Source organism: Rhinolophus sinicus, linkage group LG05 (genome assembly GCF_036562045.2).
Source record: "Rhinolophus sinicus isolate RSC01 linkage group LG05, ASM3656204v1, whole genome shotgun sequence".
Classification (NCBI taxonomy): Eukaryota; Metazoa; Chordata; class Mammalia; order Chiroptera; family Rhinolophidae; genus Rhinolophus; species Rhinolophus sinicus.
In genome coordinates, this window is record NC_133755.1 from 33,957,825 (window position 1) to 33,981,481 (window position 23,657).

Consider the following 23,657-nt stretch of genomic DNA (forward strand, 5'->3'; position numbering starts at 1 on the left):
CACAAATGGCTCTTCTGAAATTTATTTATTTATTTTTTGTCCTCTTCATCAGAAGAAGATTCCATGCAGTTGTGGGGTTTTAGCAACATTTTTGGCAAGCACTTCAATTGGTAAACACTGGTCATCACATCCTTTCTCTGTAGGTTTCAGCTTGTTTGGATGATTAAAATGATCTGGCCACTTATCACAGTCACAAAAGTAATCAATAGACTAGAAAAAATGAGTAAAGAGGCTTCTCAACATATGTCCTTAGATGGAAGCAGTAGTAGAAGCCACAATCCTACGTCTGGGTTGTCTGAGGCTTCTCAACAACAGATGTTCAAGATAAAACCAGAATCTTTAGAAAACACATGTAAAGAAGAGCAAACAAAGAACTGTTAGCTTAGTCCAGCTAGTAACACTGTATTAGAAATCTGAACTGTGCTTCATTTACTGAACTCCTCAAAAGATTGTTGGAGGAGGTTATCCAGAGGACGTGACCGCCCATCCACCCACAAGATGTACCTGGGTAATTGGAGGTGACTCTTCCCCTTCCCTATCCTTGGGGTGTATATTCCACTCACCATCCCCACACTTGGAGCTCTTTCAAGGACATAGACGTGAGAGAGCAATGTATTGTAGAGACCATCTGAATGGTATACATGACTGAACTGAGTGAAGGCTCTATATGAACTTGTAAGATTCTGGTGGGTAGATGGCGAGATCTACTCACCTTTGTGGTCACCCAAGACCAGCCTCATATGTAAATTCCTTTGCTTATTAAACTCCCCACTACCAGTCTGGAGCGGTCTGTCTCTTTCTTCTGTCTTTCCTTGTCCTCCTCAGAGGGGGGCCAATTTTAGATTTCACCCGGGAAACTCCCAAGATTTCAAACCAACAAAGATCAGTTCCAGTTTTCCTGATCAAAGGTAGTATAAAGTTTACGATTGTAAAAACCACAGAGAGAGGTAGAAGATAAAAGTGTTATGACATTGAAGGCAGACAATCTTCTAATTAGATACTAAACTTAAGGGAACACAGAAACATTTCTTACGTTAGAACAATTTGAATTTTTGTCACTGCATTTTTACTTTTATTTGGCTCTTTTGAAATAGCTCTTGTTCTTATTTCACGTTTTTATTTCTTAATTATATAATTATTTGAGAATGCTTAGTTTTAATATATATTTGCTATCTCAATTATTTGCAGTTATGAGGTTATCTGATTCTGCTATTTTTGCTGACTCATTCATGGTAGATTGTTAACTCATTTATTCTGTAATTGGAAATTTGAGCTCATTTTAGAGGGCATTTTTCTGTAGAAATCTCGTGTAATGTGAATTTAGACTGTATCACTGTGGGGTAGTTTTTAATTTATTTGTGTCATTCACCTGAGAAGTACTAGTATTGGTCTAGAACCAAAGTGAGACTGATTCCTTCGCATCCCCTGCTGAGTTCTCTGGGATGGCCCTGCTGCAGTGAGGCCAGAGCTTGTCCGACTGGCAGGAATGAGGAGAAGCTGGACTGGGCTGCTGTGGGAGTCACAGACAAAATGGGAGGCCAGCAGAAGCCAAACACGTCTGTGATGATGTGCTAGCACTCTGACATCACCTGGAGGTGCTACCCAACAGAAACCCCTGCTATGGCTGCCTGGCCATGTTTAATAAATATATTTGGAAGATACTTTCAGGCTATGCAAATATCCTGTTTCTCCTGAAAGTTTTACTCACTGTTTTTTCTTTCTTTCTTTTTTTTTTTTTTAATATTTACCTATAGATCTTGCCTGCATTAATCTAGCAATGATTTTATTTCCTAATTCCTTCTATAGTTGTTTTTAGATTTTTTCTTTTTCCCTCATTTATTTGTGTGATCATTTATGTCCATATGGACTTGTACATATTTATGTCATTTATGGTCCTGAATCATCTTGTGATTGTGAGATGCAGATTTTAATCCCATGCTACAAATAAAGAAATTGAGGTGTGGAGCATTTTCATGACTCGCCCAGGGTCACACAATCACTTGGTGGCAAAACAGGATTTGCAATCTTTTCCTCACTCTCAGCTCTAAGCTGCTTCTAGCTTCACCTGGCACACAACTTGCTAGGTAGCTTGTGTTTAATAAATACTTGGTGAACCAACAAATGGACACATGAATGGATGAATAATATAGTCAGATTAGAAATTAATTTGATAATTAGAGTTGAATATCAGTAACCTTCTTCTAAGAACACAGAGAAATAGGAAATATATAAATAGGGAGATGTGACTATCAACGTCAAAGGAACTTTATTCAACAGTAAAGAGGTTTCATCCTGTTCACAAGGTGATATTGTAGCTTTGGCATTTGTCCAAGTGTTCCCACTATATCATAATATCATTTGGCTTGATTTGATTTTAGTAAAGAGTAATCCCTATAAAAGGAAACCCAGCAACTGGTTTTCCTAATAATCCACTGTGATCCCAATGAGTTGACTTAACAATGCTCCCAGGAATCTGTGAACTCCCCAAAAAGCAGAAGTCGTGTCAAATTTGCACCGTGGTACTCAATTAGTGTTGCTGAATATGTATCTTGCTTTGTGTGGTTCCTCTTGTGGGAAAATAACATGGCCAGAGATCTCTCATTGAACTGCCATAGATTTAGGATTCTGAATTATGTGCAGGAGATGGGGCTTGAATAGGATCAAGAAGGATGCTGATGACAGATGGGAAGGGTTTATTGTAAAAATATTAAACATCGTTCCTTTTATAGTTTTAGTCATGTCAGCTGATGATGACTTCTTCCTTTAATAGAACCCTTGATAACCAGAAGAGGAAACCAATGCCCTGCATATCCCTGTGTAGTCTTCCAGGTCCTTAAATGCCCTCTTGGTATGTATAGTCTATGACCCTAGAGATGACAGGAGAGCATTTAGCCGTCTGCTGTGAGGTTACATAAATATAATTCCATTTCCTCAGCCCAGATGAAAACAATCTTATCAACCACACTTTACCTAAAATCAAGTAGTTCTGAATTCTAGGGTCTAACGTTAATAATTCTTCACTTCTAATGACTACCTTATGGTTTTCTCGGGAATCTCTACATACATAACAGAAACTGAACACAAACTGGCTTACACTACGTAAAAGGGATTTATTGTCCCATTGAACTGAATGGGCTCACAGAAACAAGAGTACATCTAAGGGAACAAGGGCAGCTCTGGGACCATCAAGAACTAAAACAAGGAGTCGACACAAACACAATCTTTTTTTTGCACACCCATCTATCTCAATTCCAGTTGTCCCTGATTTCATTCTCTAATGCTACATATAGGCAATGATTCCCCTTAAGGCCGGAAAGTCAAGCTTTAGCTCACACTTCTCCTAGTCCATGAATTCCAAGGCAGCGCCTCCTTCTCTCTCCAGGTCAACCAGACACTATGGATACTACAAGGAAAGATATGGAAATGGTTGGTCTTAGTCACATGTCCATCCCAATGGTCAGTGAGGCTGGATGCTATGAGAGGAAACCCCACCAGGATCGCAGAATATAGTGGGGAAGGAGCAATCTCCCAGCTAAGAGAGCAGCAAAGGAAGCTTCCTTCCCTAAAGAGTGTTGGTAGGATTACCTGCGGCCACACAGAGCACAGGCCCCAGCATGCTTTCCCCACTTGTGTAACACAGAAAAATTAGTTCTTTCTTGACCTTCTTCAGACTGACTTCATTTCTCCTAAATTTCTGAGGCTGAGCTCTGTAACGTTGGCTAAGGCCAGCTCTGGGCCCGTGACCATTACTGTAGAGTGGCAGTTTCCAGCAGAAAGTTTTTCCCAGAGTTGGTAGCTCAGCTGTTTCATATCATAATGGGGTGGAAAAGTGGCAGGCGGCTGTCAAACCTGATGCAAATGATATTTTATAAAAAGTGGTTTAAATTGGCTGAAACTGTTTTTAGACTGATCAGTTAAAAAATATGTAGGGCATCTTTCTGACTCGCAGAAACACAGCTCCCAAGAATTGTAGTTTTCATTATATACGTTGGCAGAGGTTTGTAGGTGGGCACAGCCTTGTCATAAAAAGTAGATGAGGATTCATTAATGTGGGAATATGTAAATTGGGTTCAAGCTGCCCTCAATTAATTAGAAGGGATGTGTGAGCTAAATGGGGAGAAGGGAAAGAGAGATTGGGATGAATTTACTCGCATGCCCTAGAGAGATAAGCTTTGTTCTTGGTTTCCCCTGGGCTGTTCGAAGATTTGCAGGAATTCTACCCAAAGACCCCAGAGGCAGGGCTCCTTTAGCTCCTTGGGATTACAGTTACTCTCATTTTCAGCAGGAATAGAAGAGGCAGTGGTGTTTTGAGTCCTGACAAAGGGATTTCAGGAGTAGCAGTGAGCAACTGGGGAAAGTGAACTTTGTGAGCTCTGTGATGACCTGTTCTTTTGAGATTAGACAAGCCACAAAATCAAAATTCCTCGGAGGAACTTTGGAGTTTGTGGATTATATTAATACCTGGGCTGCCCAAATGCCTTTCTTCTCTTCCTTTGTATTCAAATCCCACTTTTAGCCATTTTCCTGGCCCAGGGCCAGTCTGGACGCTGCAAAGGTGCTTACCTCTCTAGAGCTGACTGGTAACTGGGAGATGTGCTACTGAACAGAATGGGATTGTTGTTTCTCCTCTCTTGTTAAGTCTGTGGAATTAGGCTCTTTGGAGCCCATGTCTGGTATAATCCAGATGAGATGCAAAATACTTCACATACCTAAACACAGTTGATTCAATATAGAGTAGATTGTGGAAATTTGTGTGAAAATGATGAATGTGTGAATGGCTACAAAATTTCCCTCCCCTTGCTGGCTGTCAAGAATTCTACGTGGCTTTATTCAGTATCTCTCTGCTTCCTCCCTGGATTCATTTTAGGACTAGGGGGTAACAAATAGAGGTAGGGGGCAGAGGGTAATAACAATAAGGTTTTGAAGGGTGGCTTCAGGTGGCTTTGAGGAGAGACCTGAGCGCAATTCATGCACTGGGGAAGGAAAGAGATCTTAAGAGGTTTTACTGTTCACTAATGTCCTTCTTTGTGCTGTTAGCTGTTAGAGAAAAAAATAAGAACTGGAGCTGAGTTATTTTTATATGATTCATGGCCCATGTTCTTTGGCTGTGATACCATTTTGGTGCCGAACCATGTGGATGAAAGCATAATAAGCATTACGTTTGATTCAGCCAGTTGCCTGATCCATGTACATTGTTGGGTGTCTCCTCTCTACCTTCTGCAAGACAAGCATAAGTTATAGTTTGAGCCCTGAAGAAATCTACTTGGGGAAATAAGAGATTGGAACAATGTTTAGAGGCATTGGTTGTTCACTACAGTGATAACCATGAGTGAAACAGGAGAGAGGCTCAGTCATACAGTCAGACAAGAACTTCAATAGCTTCTGTTTCCTACTGTAGCTAATCTTATCTTTGGCTTTGCAGTGTATCTAAATGCTGGCCTTGGCCTTCCTGGCCTTTCTTTATATTATATTCCAGCACTCTTGTTTCCTTCATTTGGGTTATTCTCTTCTCTTGACCTTGTACATCTTCCTCAATTCTGACTCCCTTGCTTTGCTCAGGCTGTCACTCTCACTTGGGGACATCCTCTCACCTTTCCGTTATTTACTCACATGCTACCCATGCTTCAAGAGACGATGCAAAGCTCTAATGATCTATTAAACTTTTAAACGTTCCCAAGTTCACCAAGATCTTTCTGTGTTCATTGGACTCCTTTTCCAAGAATTAATTATTTGATGCAGTTTAGTCATTAGAGTCATAAGATTGGAGAGTTGGAGGCGCCCTTACAGAACATATCTGACTGCCTCTGTTCAATTTTTCAGATGATGCAACTGAAGTTCAGTGACATAATGTTACTGACTTTTGAACACCCACTGGGAAAGTATATTAACATGTTTATAAACTGAAAATTGCTATAGAAATAGCAGTTATCCTTGTAGAGGCAGAGCCGTGTCTAGGAACCAAGTCCTCTGACTCTTTCCTACTCTATCCATTATGTCAACCTGCCTCTATTAAATTGCTATCACTCTATACAAGCCTTGTCTGCCCGGTTTGAGGTGGGAGATCATAGTTGGCTGGAAGCATCACGTGGCACCCACCAGATGCCACAGGACATTTGTTATAAATGCTCTGTGAGATAATGTGTCACACTTATTTTCACAAATGAGGACACTAAACCTCAGAGAAGTTAAAACATTTGCTGGAGCTCACACAGAAAGCAACAGAGACAGCATTCAAATGTGGATCTGCCTAACTCAAAAGCTTGGGTGTCTCCATTCTCTTCCCTCTGTCCCATGCTCTTGCGGCAGAGATGGATTATTTTTTCTTTTATTTCTCTCAACATCTATCCCATCTTTGGCCACAGTATATGATCAGTTACACTGTTCTACTTCATTAATGGCTATGTCCTCCATAGGAAGTCTCTATGAACCTCATCTTTTTCAAGGAACAATTTACAAGGATGATCCGTCCCACAAACGCTATTCTCTAGTGGTTCACAGTCATTGAAAAAAAAAAATCATAGCTTAAGAAGAACTTCGTATGCTATGGCTTTCTAGAGAAAGATGTGAGAATTTGGCTGGTGCTTTGAAATCTTCAGTTGAAAGTTACTCATGAAATATAAAGAACAATTTGTCTTATCTTTTAATGGGTGAATTCTGCATGATGATCAACAAGAGCAAAAAATGGGGTCATGGGCTATCATGGCCCAAACTGAGGTGAAGAGTTGCTCCCTGCCCCATCAGAAGATCGTGGATGCTGACGACAATTCTTCTGGTCAGTTTGTCGATGGCCACGACCTGGGTACAGTGGGCTCCCTTCAGCTTAAGAGGTTCGCTGATTTCTCTCTCTCTCTCTCAGGGATCCTGTTACTGAACCCAGTCATTTTCTTCTCTGCCCCACATGATACCTTAGGCTGAGGTAGCCCTGAGAAAGTATGAATGCTACTGCACTAGGGAAATTCTATTATTTTTTTTTTTTTTTTGTAAATCTATTTTTTAAGATGGCCATTAGAGATATAATGTCCTATAGAGTGAGTATAATTTAGGAATCCTGGTGGTATGAAAGGTTGGTGAGAAGGTTGGTTTTGGCTGCACATCTATAGATATTAAGTGGAGAAAAGGAGATAATGTATTCTTTATTCCTTTTCAGTCGACTATAGGATTCATTGAGTATTATGTATTGAAAATGCACCCTTATTTGTAATGAGGAGGTAGTGACTGTGAGCTCATGAAATAAAGAGAAGAGTTCCAAATTACGGGGCATTCATCATGAAACCAAAGTCATTTTGAATTATGACCTTCTGTCCTCTGTACTACTGGCAGACCTTACTCGTTGTAGCTATGGCTACACATGTGATTCTGTCATTTGCCTCATAGGTAGAACTACAACTGATTCAGCCGCAGTCTCACATTCACCTGGCCTTCACCCAGCATCCCTTTATTTTCTTTCATTCTTTTTCTGGCAGGTACTGGTGAGTGATTTTAATCTCAAATGGTAATCTACACATTCAGAAATGACCCTTAGGCATACACTATACGTAACAGGATAGCCTCCATCCAATTTTATTTGTCACTACCTATCTTTTTCATCTAATGATATAAGAGTCTATTTGCCATACAATTGCAGTTTGGACTGTGGTTTTGTAAAGTGTCACTGGCAGATGGGTTTATTCAGCCTCTAGGGGTGGCATCTCCTAATGCTCCCATGTTTATTCTTTTTGCTGCCAAAATGCTCACCCATTCATCTAAGCTGTCAACTTTTCCAAATAACCTGTCTTTTAAAACAGCAACCATTGTCTCTCTGTGTCTCCTGAGGACAGAAAGGGAAAAACAGCAAGTTTTCTGCTTCTGTAGCGCGCAGCTGCTGAGAGAGTTATTGACCAGACTACATTTCCATCTAAAGTGGTGTTACAAAACCTTGGCGAAGTAAAGACAAAGGGACAGTCTGATGGCCAATGCATTCTCCTTTTGTAGGTTGAAGGGTTTGTCCCTTAACATCTGTCACAAGCCACTTATTCATGCTTACTGTGTTTTCTGCAACGTCTTGGATGCTGATGGGCTCTGGAGCAGTTTAAGATATATCCTTGCCCTTAATGAGTTTACAATCTAATCAATCCATTCAAGGGTATGTGTGCATTACCTAACACATTGTGTCAAGGTACTAAATGAATAAGACGTAGGCTACATCCTTGAGGGATCACAATATCGTAAGATTAGTTTTATACAAAACTACCTGGGTACAGTGGGCTCCCTTGTTTTTTTTGTTTCTTTTTGTAACAAGACAGAACAGAATGTCCTATGCAATACATGACATAAGATTATATTATAAATGTTCAGTGGCAAGGATTATCTAGCAGTTTTGCAGGCATGCCACATTTTTAATGTACAGTGCCACTCATTTATTTTTTTCCGACCCTTAATTTTTCTCCTACTTTTGTCTTCTTCAAATAATGTCATTCTAGCCAACAGAACTAAAGGTCATCAATTTTTTTACTCCCCTATTTTACCTCCCCCTTCCCAGCCAGATTTTGTCAATTGTATGTATTATATGTCTCACAACGTATGCCCTTCCTTCTCTTTACTGCTCCCACCCTCTCCTCCAAGTTCGTTCCGTTTTCGTTTGTAATTTGGGCTCTTGCCATCATTTCTAAGTGATTGATCTGTCTGTTGTTGCTTCTTTATCTAATTCATCATCTATACTGTTGTCAGAGTTACAATTTTGATTTTATTTAACTATTTTATTTCTTCAAGTGTTCATAGAAAATATGTTCAACAATGTAAACATGGTGTATAGGGACATACATCAGGGTTAGAAAACATTTTTTTTTCTGTAAAAAGTCAGTAGATATTTTAGGCTTTGTGGGTCACATAGTCTCTGTCACAACTACTCAACTTTTCCACTGTAGTACAAAAGCAGCTCTAGATAATACATAAATAGGCACTGCTGTGTACCAATAAAAGCTTATTCAAGGACACTGATATTTGAATTTCATATGATTTCCATGTAGCAGTAGCCATCAGAAGAAGGATACATAAAATAGTATCCTTTTCTCCCTCCCTCCTCCCCCACCACCATGTTAAAAATGGGAAAACCATTCTTAGTTCATGGACCACACAAAACTAATGGCAGGCCAGATTTGGCCCACAGCCCAAATCCTGGCCTACATAATCTGATCCTTCCTTATCTGCCTGATGCTTCATTACTGCCACTCCTTCATCTTCTCTCCCATCCTTTGTTTCTGCCACAATAGACTACACCTATTCCTGTACATGCCATATACTTTCATACATCTATACCTGTGATTCTTAACCCTGACTGCCGCTTGGGCAAGAACATTCAATGACAGATCCAAGGGAATCTTCTCACATCCTTGAAACCAGCCCACAAGGCCCATCTATTTCAACTTCCAGAAATCTATGCCCCAGTGAACATCTAATATCATCTCCCAAATTTTGAAGAACAGGGATGACCTGAGATCTTAACCTATCAGCAAGGTAACATGTCAGTCTGCCAGTGTTGGGGATGCTGGCAGAAGAATTTCATTATAGCAAGGAGAATGAACATCAACATATTTGCACCATTTTCCTTGTCTCCAAATCTTATTGAGGTAATACAGATAGATCCAAACGGATGCATGCATACACAATGGTTTACATAACAGGAGAGTACTAAGCATACATGGCTTTTGCTCTAGAGAGAGACACTTATCTTTACCTCCCAAGACTATGCTATTCAAACATCCTTGAAATGATAATCTGGAACAAAGGACAATCAGTGTCTCAGTCTCAAGATGTTCAGAAATGTGATAGAGCCACAGACAATTATCTCTCAACAGAGATCTTTATGTATTTATTATATGGGGAGTTTTTCAGCTGATGTTTTTCCTAAGCACTGAAAAACTGCTCTTGATTGCATACTATTAAAATACCTGGTAACAAAAAAATAAGTAAAATAACTGATAACAATCTAATTTCCTTTCCTTTATAAGTGACTAAGATTTTTTGTTTAAATCCCAAGAGACATTTTCTTAAAGTCCGATAATTTTATTCAAGTCTTTCTTAATGCAGTTTGGGAGTTTCCCAAGACCACAATCAGGTTCAGTGACTCACTAGAAGGATTTACAAAACCCAGAAAAGCTGTTATACTCAATTTTGGTTTATTACAGTGAAAGGATACCAATTAAACTTAGCAAAGCAAAGAGGCACATAGGGAAGAATTCAGGAAAGACCAGACTTGAGCCTCCAGTTGTCCTTTCTCAGTAGAGGCATGCAGAGTGTGCTTCATCTCCCAATGATACGAGACAATATACATGGAGTATTACTAACCAGGAAAGTTCATCAGAGCTTTGGTGTCCAGGGTTTTTATTGGGGACCAGTCATGTGGGCATGGCTGACCTTCCACATGGGCTCACCTTATTTTCTAGATCCTTTGAAGGTCAAGCTGATACACGTGGTACAATGCACCCATCATCAATCTCATTGCTATCATAGATGATCTGATATGGCCCAAATCCCCCAGGAAAACAGAGACACACTTACAGGCAGGATATTTCAAGGACTTAAAATTACCTCCTGAGAGCTAAGTAAGGGAAAACGTTTCTTTGGATAAGATCAATCCATTACTGAATACTTGTTAATGGTTCTTCTGGTTTGATTTTCCTATGTACACAGTGTATCAATTAAATATGTAGATTTAATTCCTTTTATTTATAGAAATTATTTTTAAATTTATAGATTTTTGTAAACGTTATTTTTTTTGGCTTTCTTTTTAAGGGACTCTTATTGTACATATGTTATATATTCTTAGCTTATATCTCATACATATCACTTTCTCTTGAATCCTTCATGTCTCTTTCCAAAATTTCTTTTTTGGTTTGAAAAATTCTCCTTTTCATCTTTTTTATTTTCTAAGTCATCACCCATTATGTCTGCTTGCCTTCTAGTTTAGTCTTAATTTCTAAATATTTTTTCTTATTTTTAATTATTTTCTAAGTTCTTTTTAAATCATCCTTTTTCTAATGACTCATTTATAAATTTTTTAAATTCTGATGTATGTTGTTCTTTAAAACATCTATAATTTTCTTTTTATTTTTTAGTTCATTTTGAAATGTTAGATTATCATTATTTTTTCTTTTTTATATAGGCATTCCTTTCTTGAATATCTTCATTTTATGTAGGGAATCTTTTTTTTGTTGTTGCCTCCCCCCCACCCCTTATACTGATCTTATTTAGGATTCATCCATAATCCTCTATTGTTCTTTTTAAGTGATATGAACTCTTCTGTACTTTCATTGGGAGGGTGGCAAGTTAAATGTTCTAGCTTCAGAATTCTAGTTGTTCTTAAAATGTGGATTCTTGTTTTCCAAGTTTTATTGGTTCTCTTTTCCTTCTTTACTTTTATCTAGACATTCTCTCTTCTTTTCCCCTATTTTCATATTCTACTTAATTTAGATTCTACACCCAGCAATTTCTCCTCAGAATTTCTTTTTCCTTGAAAGGAGCTCCTGTTAGTTATAGTTCAGAGTTCTTAGGCTCCAGACCACTCCAGAATCATTTGGCTTTATTATTACAGTCCCTTTGCATTCACCCAAGATATGGAGTTTGCAAAACTTTCTCCAGGTTAGACAGTATTCTTGTATTAACCTCTTGTATTTCTAGTGAGTATCCATGGGTTATTTTGAGGCTCTCATGAACTGAGGTATGTCATGAACTCAGGAAGGAGTTTCTTTTCCTTCCCTTTACTTACCTTGCACAGATGCTAATATACAGGTCCTGTCAATTGGAATTTTGAACTCACTCGTATTTTGGGGGTTCCTGGTGATATCTTATCACCTCGTCTTATAGCAGAAGTTGTCTGTGGATTTCTGGTTTTCCAGGTGCTCTATCTGTTTTCTTGTTTGTGTGTGTGTGTGTGGGGGGAATTTGAGGAGATTCAATGACTAGGATATTGTCAGAGCACTCTTCCCAGAGCTCTGTCATTTTCTTCTTTCATTGTTTTAATCTGACACAGTATAACCATTTATTATTTTTATTGTCTCATATTTACATTCAGCCTCAAGACCTTGCTTGGAACATATCTTATTTTCCTTTATTCCCTTTTTCTAATTTCTAACCCAGACACCTTTCCCAGAATATGGACATTTTACAAAGTGTTCTATCATAATTTATAATATCTCAAGTCACTGAAATTCAACCCTTTATGTTATTATTCACTTTGTACTTAAACCATCTCTTTTAGAAATGAATTAAGTAGTCTCCTATAATGTATTTTACTACCTTTCAATGTAGGCTAAAAAGTGGTTTAATAGAGATAACAAAAAAAATCACCAAGTTATACTTTATGGCATATATTAGTGTCTTTAGCTATTTGTAATGTTAATAAATGACCAAATCACTTCCAAAAGACAGTTGATACTGAGAAATATCATGTTTTTTCTGGCTTGTTATCCAGCCATTGGAACCTGTCTTATTATATGCAGAAGCATGTAGATCCTGTCAAGCTTCATTGATATCTTGAAGATGAAAGTACTTAATATTTACATCATAAAGCCCTTTTAAAATGCAAGCTGATATAATGTAATGTTTTTTATACTGTCATATCTCTGAAAATAATGCTGGATGCAGTGGATCAGATTATCCATTCTAAATCATATGACACTTTATTAGAAGTATGTCCCACTTGAATATTGCATTACTTTTCTACAAGATCTAACAATTAAGTTCACGAACTTATTGCAGCGACGTTGCTAACCTTTTTTGATATCTTATGAATTGTACCAACTGGACAAACAGTTAACCAAGTTTACTATTTGGAAGTGTTGAAAAGGCTGCATGAAAAAGTTAGATGATGTAAACTTTTTGCCAACAATTCATAGCTCTTACATCACAACAATGCACCAGTTCACAGGGCACTGTCTGTGAGGGAGTTTTTAGCCAGTAAACAAATAACTGTATTGGAATACCCTCCCTACTCACCTGATCTGGCCCCCAATGACTTCTTTCTTTTACCTGAAGTTAAAGGAAATATTGAAAGGAAGACATTTTGATGACATTCAGGACATCAAGGGAATACAACAACAGCTCTGATGACCATTCCAGAAAAAGAGTTCCAAAATTGCTTTGAAGGGTGGACTAGGCACTGGTGTTAGTGCATAGCTTCCCAAGGGGAGTACTTCAAAGGTGACCATAGTGATATTCAACAATGAGGTATGTAGCACTTTTTCTAGGATGAGTTCATGAACTTAATTGTCCATATGTGTTACTTATACACAACATATTGTCCATAATCTTCTGATAATATTAATACTGTATTGTTGTATTTTATTATTTTTCCCTGAAGCTACTTTTCTCTCTCTTGTTTTCTGCTCTTCTTTTTGTAATTTTTTTTAAATTAAAGTTTATGGGGGTGACAGTTGTTAGTAAAGTTACATAGATTTCAGGTGTACAATTCTGTATTACATCATCTATATATCATATTGTGTGTTCACGACCCAGAGTCAGTTCTCTTTTCATCACCATGTATTGGATCCCCTTTACCCTCATCTATCACCCCTCTCCCCCCTTACCCTCTGGTAACCACTAAACTGCTGTCTGTGTCTAAGAGTCTTGTTTCTTCATTTGTTTGTCTTGTGTCTGCTCTTCTAATTAACAGGGAATCATGAATGTTGTGGGTTAGGCCTTTTCTCTAGGGCTGGCCATATTTCCAATAGTAATAGCATCCTTAGCACTTGGTGATGAAAGAGAGCTCCTGGTTGTTTTTGGTGGGAGTTTCTCGAGATTCTACCTGTCGTCTTTCACATTTTCTCCCTTTTCTTGGTATTGTGTTCCTCTTCCTGTCCTTCAAATCAGAAACACTTGGTTTTCTTCTCTGGCAAATAAATCTCTAGTCCTCTGATGAAGTAGAAGCCTTTGGTAAATCAGGGAGATGATCTTGGGGTCCAGCTGCTCTGTAAACAGACTTCGAACCGATTCTCTCATTTGGAGCCCCATACATACCCTTATTTTCAGAGGTGACAGGTGATTCCCCTTTCTAAGCCCTTTGTGGGGTTCTGCGCAATGAACCAAGTTGCTTCTCAGCATTCCAGCCTTCATTTAAGATTCAGCTTTTTGGGTTTGCCCTTCAGTATCTGCTTGCCAGCTATCACAATATTGCCTCATCTCCTTGTCTTTATGAGATTATACCCTTAAAAAAGTGCTTTTCTGTCATCTCAGTAGGTCTTGAAAGGGAGCAGAAGTAAATACTTGTGCTCACTCTGCCATCTGCCATCTTTCACTGGCACGTGAGCCAATTGCATTATTGATCCAGGGATGTTGTCTTTTCAGGCCCTACTCAGTCAACATTGGCAGTTTGAATTGTTCATTTAGATAAGAATCAAGGGTAAGAGCAAGCAATATAAAAGTTCCTTACTTATTTCAGGACCTCATACAATACACTGGTGTTGAGTACAGATTTTCAGATGCAAATATCAATCTGTGCATTTCCTTCCTCAACAACAGCCTTCAGAAACAGCTATAATGCTACCACTTGTCTCAGTTTAGCAAAGGCTCATGCAAGGAGTGTGGAAATTAGGGTTGAGTATTCTGTGGGCTCTTTAAGGAACAAGACCAGAGATGTGAGTTTCTAATTGTGTCCCTTCAAGAAGAAAGAAATGCAATTACCTGTATAAACCTGAGCAGTAAAGCAGGACATCCAGATTTTTCTCCTCTCTGCAGTAACCATGCCATTGACAAGTGACCAGGGATTCTGAAGACAGATAGGAGATAACTCTGTTGCAATAATAGGTGGCAGATGGTGGTGTATTGGAAAACCCTTAGTTATCTTGAATCTGTATTTTTTCTTGAGCTGATCAGTGATTTGATAACTAGTCACTAAGAACTAACTTCAGGCCAGGCAGAGTGTGAGGCTCATGGTGTTGGAACTAAAAAGAGATATGAGGTACCAACCACCACAGTGCTTGGAACATCTTGGCCCTCAGTAAATATTTGTTTGTTTGTTTGTTTATAATTAAATTTATTGGGGTGACATTGGTTAATAAAATTATATAGGTTTCAAGTGTATAATGCAATATGATGCACAATTCTATAAATGCATCATACTGCATTGTGTGTTCACTGCTCCAAGTCAAATCTCCTTCTGTCACCATATATTTGACCCGCTTTACCCTTTTCTACCACTGCCCTCCCCCCTTACCCTATAGTAACCACTGAACTGTTGTCTGTGTCTATGAGTTTTTGCTTGTTTGTTTGTCTTGTTCATTTGTTGCTTTCAGTTTTATATCCCATATAAGTGAAATTATATGGTTCTTCACTTTTTCTGTCTGACTTATTTCTTTTAGCATGATCATCTTAAGATCCGTCCATATTGTCGCAAATGGCAATATTTCATCTTTTCTTATGGCACAAGTAATATTCCATTATATGTGTACCACATCTTCTTTATCCAACCATCTATCAAAAAACACTGGTTGTTTCCATGTCTTGGCCACCATAAATAATGCTGCAGTGAACACAGGGGTACATATATTGTTATGGATAAATGTGTTCACATTTTTGGGGTAGATATCCAGAAGAGGGATGGCTGGGTCATATGGTAATTCTAGTCTTAATTTTTTAAGGAACCTCCAACTGTTTTCCATAGTGGCTGTACTCATTCACATTCCCACCGGCAGTGTATGAAAGTTTCTTTTTCTCCACAGCCTCTCCAACACTTGTTAATGCTTGTCTTGTAGATAATAGACATTCTGATAGGTATGAGGTGGTATCTCATGGTGGTTTTGATTTGCATTTCCCTAACAATTAGTGAAGTTGAGCATCTTTTCATATATCTGTTGGCCGTTTGTATGTCTTCTTGGAAGAAGTGCCTGTTCAGGTCCTGTGCCCATTTTTTAATTGGATTTTTCTTTTGTTGTTGAGTTATATGAGTTCCTTATCTTGAATATTAGCCCATCATCAGAGGTATTGTTTACAAATATCTTCTCTTATTTGGTTGGTTGTCTCTTTGTTTTATTGATGGTTTCTGTTGCCATGCAGAAGCTTTTGAGTATGATATAGTCCCATTTGTTTATATTTCAAGGGACACAAAGATGTTTCAACATATACAAATTGATCAATGTGAGACACCACATAAACCAAATAAAGGATAAAAATTGTATAATCAAATCAACAGATGCAGAAAAAGCATTTGACAAATACATCATTCATTTATGATTAAAATACTTAATAAAATGGGTATAGAAGTAAAGTACCTCAACATAATAAAGGCCATATACTACAAATGCTAAGATAATGACATACTTAATGGTGAAAAATGGTAAATATTTATTAAAGTGAAAATATGGCCACTGCTCTCAAATAGCATGCTCTCTTGTTAGAAAGGCAAAGACATTTTGTGAGAATGCAAAGAAGAAACAAAACGTTAGATAAGTCTGAAAGCTGGAGGAATAGTCAGGTGAAAATTAATTACTAACCTGATTCCCTTCCCATGCATGCCTGAAAAACTTGACCAAGTTGAGGAGAGAGTAAATAATTACCTGATGAAATCTTAGTGCAAAATATTCAAGGCTAGGAGTATTTTCTGATGTGGCTGGAGATTTCAGGGCTGTGTATTTGGGATTCGAAACAATTCTGTGAATGAACAAGGGCAAGAAAAATATTTGGATCCTGAAACACTCATGTCTAACTTGTACATTTTTATTTCTGTTTCTCAATGAAATGAGGATACAAATCTGTGCATACCAGGCTTGTAAGTATTGTAAATAAGAATTTTTAAAATACATTGTTTTGATGAGATTATCTAAATTATTCAGTCAAAAACTCACTCTTACAACAGGTTTGAGTGACATTTTAAAATCCAGAATCCCTGAGTTTCAAATATGATGACATTTATGTACTCATCCAGTTATCTCGTTATTTGAATACAGTGGTAATCTTAATTTGTAAAACTAATTAAGTGGGGCTTAATTTGTAGAACTAATGTAAAACACTTGATTAATTTTGTACTATGTATCCTCTTGTAATAATTTTAGTTTTTAGTCTTGAAAAATATATGCCGTCACTCAAAGAGAAATATTTAAACTATGTGTAATCTGTGCGGTAGGTATTGTTTACTGCACTGAGCCATATACCCACCTTTCTACTGGTAGTGCATTTCCCTGACCCCTTGTCATTTGGGCTTCAAGGGAGTTTCTGTCCACAGGAGACCCTCAGGGAGTCTTAGAAGGCAGGAGGGCAGGAGAACCATTCTGCTTCTGCTGCACCTTAGGCAGAAGAACCAGCAGTGCCAGCACTGCGGTCATGGCTCCCATTCCGCCCGTCAGTGGCACCTGAAGCGAGTGTAGTCCCTTGGGTTCTTGCAATGGTACCAGCAGCTTCTTGATCTCAGATCAATATCACCCTCCCTCTTTTGCTTCCCTATAACTTCCAACCCTTTCCTAGTTAAGTTCTTGCATTAAATCTCTCTCTCCAAAGGCTATGTAGAGTGGTTTCTGTTTACCTCCCTGAGCACTGGCTGGTAAAGAACAGAATTTCTTAAAACTAAAATGAGGGTTGTCCTATGCCTTTTGGTAGACTGTTCTATAATTTCTGGGTGTTGGCTTGATACTCTGGTTTCTCTATCGCTTGGCTTTCTGAGGATAATTGGTTTAGTCTTATTTGGATGTTATACGTGTAACTATGTAGATGTTGTTTTCTCGTAATCAAATAGTCTTCAACTTCATTTTACATTATATGAATATACTACACTTTACCTACCTTTCTATTATATGTTATATATTTAAATGTTCTTGAATTAGTTATCTATTGCAGCATAACAAATTACCCCAGGACTTAGTGGCTTAAAATAACATTTAGTATGTAATAGTTTCTGTGGGTCAGGAATCCGGTGTGGCTTAGCTGAGTCATCCATCTCAGTCTCTCTGAAGACTTCAGTCAAGGTAGTCGCAGGTGCTTTGGTCTCATTTGACAGCTCAGCTAGTGGAGGATCTGCTTCCAACATGTGGTTGTTGGCAGATGCAGTTCCTCAGGGGCTGCTGGACCGAAGGCCTAAATGCCTCACTAGTTGTTACCTAGAAGCTGCGCTCAGTTCCTTGGCACAAGGGTTTCTCAGTAGGGGAGCTCACAACTTGGTATGGTGGCTGGCTTCATCACAGAAAGCAGAAGGTGGGGAGGAGAGAAGGGAGAGAGGAGAGGAGAGAGTCTTTTATAACCTAATCTTGGAAGGGACATGCCATCACTTTTTCCACACTGTGTTTGGTAGCTGCAAGCCACCGCATCCAGCCCCCACAAGGGTAGAGAGATTACACAAGCATGTTAATACCAGGAAGTGGGGATCATTTGGAGCCATTTCAGAAAGTGCCAACTATGGTACTTTCCTAAAGAGACAGTATATTTCTTGATTTCTGCTTCAGTGCTTAGTAAAACGCCGATGAAATCGGGCTTGTATGCAGTATAGACAGTATGATTATTTAGTTTCAATGAACATACATATAAACTTACAAGCAGTAGTAGCACACAGCCAAACGAATTAAACCACCTCCCTTTTCACCCTGGAATATACATTTATTTCTTGAGATTCCAATTAATACATCATTAGTTTTTACTTGTATGTTGTGTAAAATCACCAACTCAATTAATCACCTTAGTTACTGCTAGTATGTCTTACAGATTTTCTTTAGTCACAAAGAGAACTTTAGAAGTCAACCTCCCACCTGGAATCATCCTCTAATGGCCACAGAAATGGAAAACGTGCCCCCTGCCGACTTGCAGATAAACCTCTCCCCATTTCCAGTGGGTGTGGAAATGTCTCCTTTTAAAATTGCATCACGCTTGCACTTTAGTCTCTTCCCTAAATCCTGATAAATAGCAAAGTGCTGTCTTTGGCTACGAGTAGGTTTCCGCTGTTAAAGACGTTCCTATGGCAGCCCTGTGCTACATCTCACAAGTCCTGCCAATGCTTTTATCATTTCAAATCCAAAAAGAGCAGAGAGTGGCTTTGTTAAAACCCTCTCTTTGGAAAGTCAAAATCCTTCAATAAGTCAGAATGAGATGCCACTATATAAAGACACAGCAGTTACATTATTTTCCAGATAGAAATGTATCGGCTCTGCTGTACCGAATTACACTTGAAGAAAAACGTTTTTTTATAAATCTGAGCTATCAGAGATATCAGCACACAAATTTTAAATGCACACATTAAAATATTTCATACCAAGCTTTCCCTTGCATGAAAGTAGAGACAGCATTGCCCAATTGGTAATGTTTGAATAGCAATAACAAAACAGCACCCTAGATAAAGGACAGTTTGACTAGGATGCCTGCTGTGCCATTATTTAAGAGCCACTCCTATGGATGGATTAACTGTCCCCTTTTCAAATGCAAATGCCTTCAGAAAGAAAAACATGGAAGTAATTTTCAGAACCCAGTACCTTTGGGTAAATTAAATTCTTTCCTTAGGATTGTTCTTGATAAATGGCAGGAGGTGGAGGGAAAGAAGTGAGTACCTTCCTCAGGTGAGTGGATGAAGATCACAGGTCAGTTAGGTCATTAGGAGAGCAGATGATACATTGGAGGGGATGAGAAAACTCAATGAATCAGGCATTTATGTGAGTGTCAGATTCTTTGTAAAGTATGATATATGCATTGTATAATCCGATCTCCACATCTATCTGCTTTGAAGGGCATGGCAGAACTGGGATTCAGGCTCAGCTGTCTCTGACTCTAAAGACAGTGCTCTTTTCATCACACTTTCTCAGAATAATTCCCAAAGTTTAGGTGGGAAGCCCCAAAGATAGACTTGGCAACTTCTTCTCTTAAATGTATATGTGGGGAAAGAGAGAATGAGGGAGCCATCCTACACTAGAAATGGAATGCGTGTTACTGACTTTAGAGAGATGCTGTCTGGATCAGTTTCTTTCCCAAGGAAATTGTGTGTTTGGTTATTTTAGAATTTCTGTTGTGCACGCTCCAGGCTATTTGTCCTAATGGCTTAAGGGAACTGCATTTGCTAGTGTGCCTCCTTCCCTTTCTGCACATATCGGACCTGACTCCATCCTCAGAGGCAGAAGCAAATAATAATTGATCTTCATATTAATAACCCTGGAACATCAAGAAAGTGTCAAATTGTATTCAAGTGACCTGTATAGAAGAGGCAAAAATATGCAACCTATATTTCAGAGAGATTTTATTATGTTTACTTTTCTAAATAATGGTGCCTGAATCCATTAATGGCAACTCCTTTCTTGACATGTTAATCTTTAAAAATGCCTAAGAGGTGTTTGGCACGATTCTTGTCCTCAAGGATTTCTACTCTTGTTCATCCAACAAGTATTCATCAAGCACTACCGGATGCTAGGCAGAGGTTGGAGTTGAGGGAGAAGTATAGGCAATCCTTGTTCTTTCACCTCAAATTCTGCTTGTGTTGCTCACATGACTTACAAGTGACATGGTTGAAGGGGGATACAGAGTTCCTGCAGCCACAGAAAAAGTTTCAGGTTGTTATACTTGGTGTATCATGGTGTCTGTATCTCCACGTGAATAACTTTGAAAGCTGGACTCTATACTTGGTGTTACCCTTCTCCTCCCAATTCTGCAGCACAGGTAAAATACAGAATGCTCAGTTTGTTTTAAACCACTTCATTGAGGTATCATTGACATATAAATAGGTGCACGTATTTAGTGTATACAACTCAATGCATTTGGGGATAAGTATACATCCATGAATCCATCACCACCATAAAGCTATAAACATATTCATCACCTCCCAAAGTTTCTTCTTCTTCTCCTCTTCCTCCTCCTCCTCCTTTTTCTTCTTCTTCTTCCTCTTCTTCTCCTTCTCCTTCTTCTTCTTCCTGTAAAAACACTTGACATGAGATCTACTTTCTTAGCAAATTTTAAATATATAATACAGTACTGTTAGCTATGGACACCATGCTACAGAGTACATATCTCAATTTTTTTATTTTATATAACTAAATGCTGAATTTTTTGAAGCTACTGTATCAGCACTCAGAACAAAGATATAGAGGTAACTCTAGTATATCTTGCAAATGGAGATGCAAATAAGTAGAAGAAATACATAACAGGCATTTGCAGAGTAACCAGAAGGAAATAAATCTCTTCAGTGAGAGAATTTTGAAATAGTTAGTTTCAATTGCAGGAGGTACTTTTTAAGTTGGATATCTGATTAGTACTTTTATGATCTTGGCATACACATTTGGTGAACTGGGTAAGGCAATACTTCTTGAGGAATGTTGGCTTCCCAAGCTATATTTAAGTCTCAGGATGCTGCTTGTTAATTAATACTTTCCTTTCCGGAAAAAAGTTTAAGCAACTGCATAAGATTTACCTTAGCCTGTACAACCTTTCCTTTGTAGAGTTACTTTATCCAAGCTGACACAGGCTCTCCTGCTCATCCACACTGACATGTGAGAGCTGACGTGCTCCCCATTTCAAGGGAAATTGCTTTTAAAAAGAACCTGAAGTGAATGATACTTTCTATTATGTATAACTAGTATAGAATACAGGTAAACGTGTAGAATATATTTGAGGAAAAGGGCATTTCCTCCTGCATAAAAACCACCATGTTTTATATCCTGATATTACAATCTCCTTCACCAGAAAAAGGAATTTAAATGCTCCTTTCTCTCTCAGTGTAATATATAAGTATTTTTTTTTTTCTAATGCCTCAATCTCTAGAATGCATACAAACCTATTAACAGTTGACATGGGAATGGACGTCCAAAGGTTGATCAGCTTTCATTTCCCAGTGCTAGGGCCAGGGCTGAATCAGTGACATAACAACCTACAAACAGCTGGAACAGCTGGAAAAATATCAGAGGTGTAAAGGAAATAATTTCTCAGGGCTAGGTTTCAGACTAATTCAAACACAAGCAAATTCAATCTGATGATAAATTTGCTTTGGCTCTCGCTCTTGTGTTGGAAGCATCAAGTCCTTGCCAGGACAACCAATATGGCTGAAAAGAAAAAGTTAAAACAGCAATTAGATGGTACAAATATGGCTCCAGTGTAATCCCTCTTCTGGTTTCAAGTCTCTGCCTGCCAGGGCTTTTGGCCACCATCCCAGGGCTTAATTGCATTTTGCAAGTAGCCATAGTACGCTTGACACTGTATCTCCCTACCTAATTTTAGACACAATCCTCATATCCAATTCAGTAAGAAGATACTCAAATACCTCTGACAGGAAGATGAAAGAGTTTTCTAGTTTAAAGACTTGCTCAGTTAGGGGAATAGTTGGTTCTCAGGGAGAAAGAACAGGGGATAAAATAGATGGAGAAGCCATAGCCTTGAATTCTAGAATTGTCTTTTGGTAAAGCACCATAGAAGGATGATTAATGATAAGATTTGAGACATTGCTACTGTTTAAAGTTTATATACTCTTTCAAGTGGAATAAATTTTAATGCGAAGTTGGCCTTCTAATAATTGTGAGGGCAGTGGGGCTTGGTGGAAAGAGCACTGGTCTCATTCTGGAGACCACTAGCTCTAGGCCAGATGAATTGTGTTTTAGTCTCACCTGTGCTAATGGCTGAACATACGAACTTGGAGAAGCCACTTGAAAATTCTATATTTCCATTTTTCTCATCAACATTTTAAGGATAAAAAAAAAGTTTCCCTTATCTAATTCGTAGGGTTAATTGTGAAAATACTGGAAAATTACAAAATGAGTTTTAGGCCCTATATTAAAATCTACCTAGTAAACATTTCTAGTAAAATTAATAGATGTTTATCAACCATGGTCATTTATAAAATTGTGAGGAAGGCTGGAGGAAGGTAAAGGAAAATCTCTGAGTTTCATGGCAGACACCAGCATGGACAAAAAGAGCACGCTGGAAATTTCACCTCCTTGAGCTAATTTTAATCAGAATAAGCAAACCCCATTTTCCCATTAGGCTACAGTGCAGTGGGAATGGAGTTGACAACATCTATTAAACACTTATAATGCACTTAGTTCTAACTTAGCCGTTGTGGGAATTACAAAACACTCTAGTCTCTTTCCTTAAAGGGATCATAATCTAGCTGAAGAAAAAAAACACAGATACAATGCCAAATAGAGAATCAAGAGTTCAAAATCAAGGAGACGAGGTCAAACAAAAGCAAAATGTCTACTGAGAGAGGGTTAAGTAAAGGCCCTGAGCCTTTGTCTCCAAGGCCAGCTGGTCATCAGAGCTTGCTTTTATGAGCCAACAGAAGACATTCAAGAGTCTGACTTAAAGGCCAAGGTATGAGGTAATGGACGGGAGGCCATTAGATCAATACTAACCCTCAGTAACCAAATTCTACATTAAGGGAATCCTATTCCCTTAAGATCCTAGTCACAGGAAGACAGTCATGCTCACAGAACCCAAAGAACCACAGAGCCCTTTCAGGCTTAAATGGGCCTTCTTATTTTATTTTGGATGACTTGTTCATACCAATAAGTTTGGAGGAATCTTTGGGAAGATTTGACTCTATAGGCTGGAAGAAAAAAATAATTGAAAATCAATTATATTTTGAAACACAAAAATTTGACTTCCCATGGTTATAGGGGAATGTTCATCCTATACTATTTGAGATAATGGCAGAGATTTAGGGAGGTAAAATTGAATTTTTAAAGCAGAGTCCCCTTGAAACAAGTGTCTACAGGGTGATCTTATGTTGATTGAGGAGT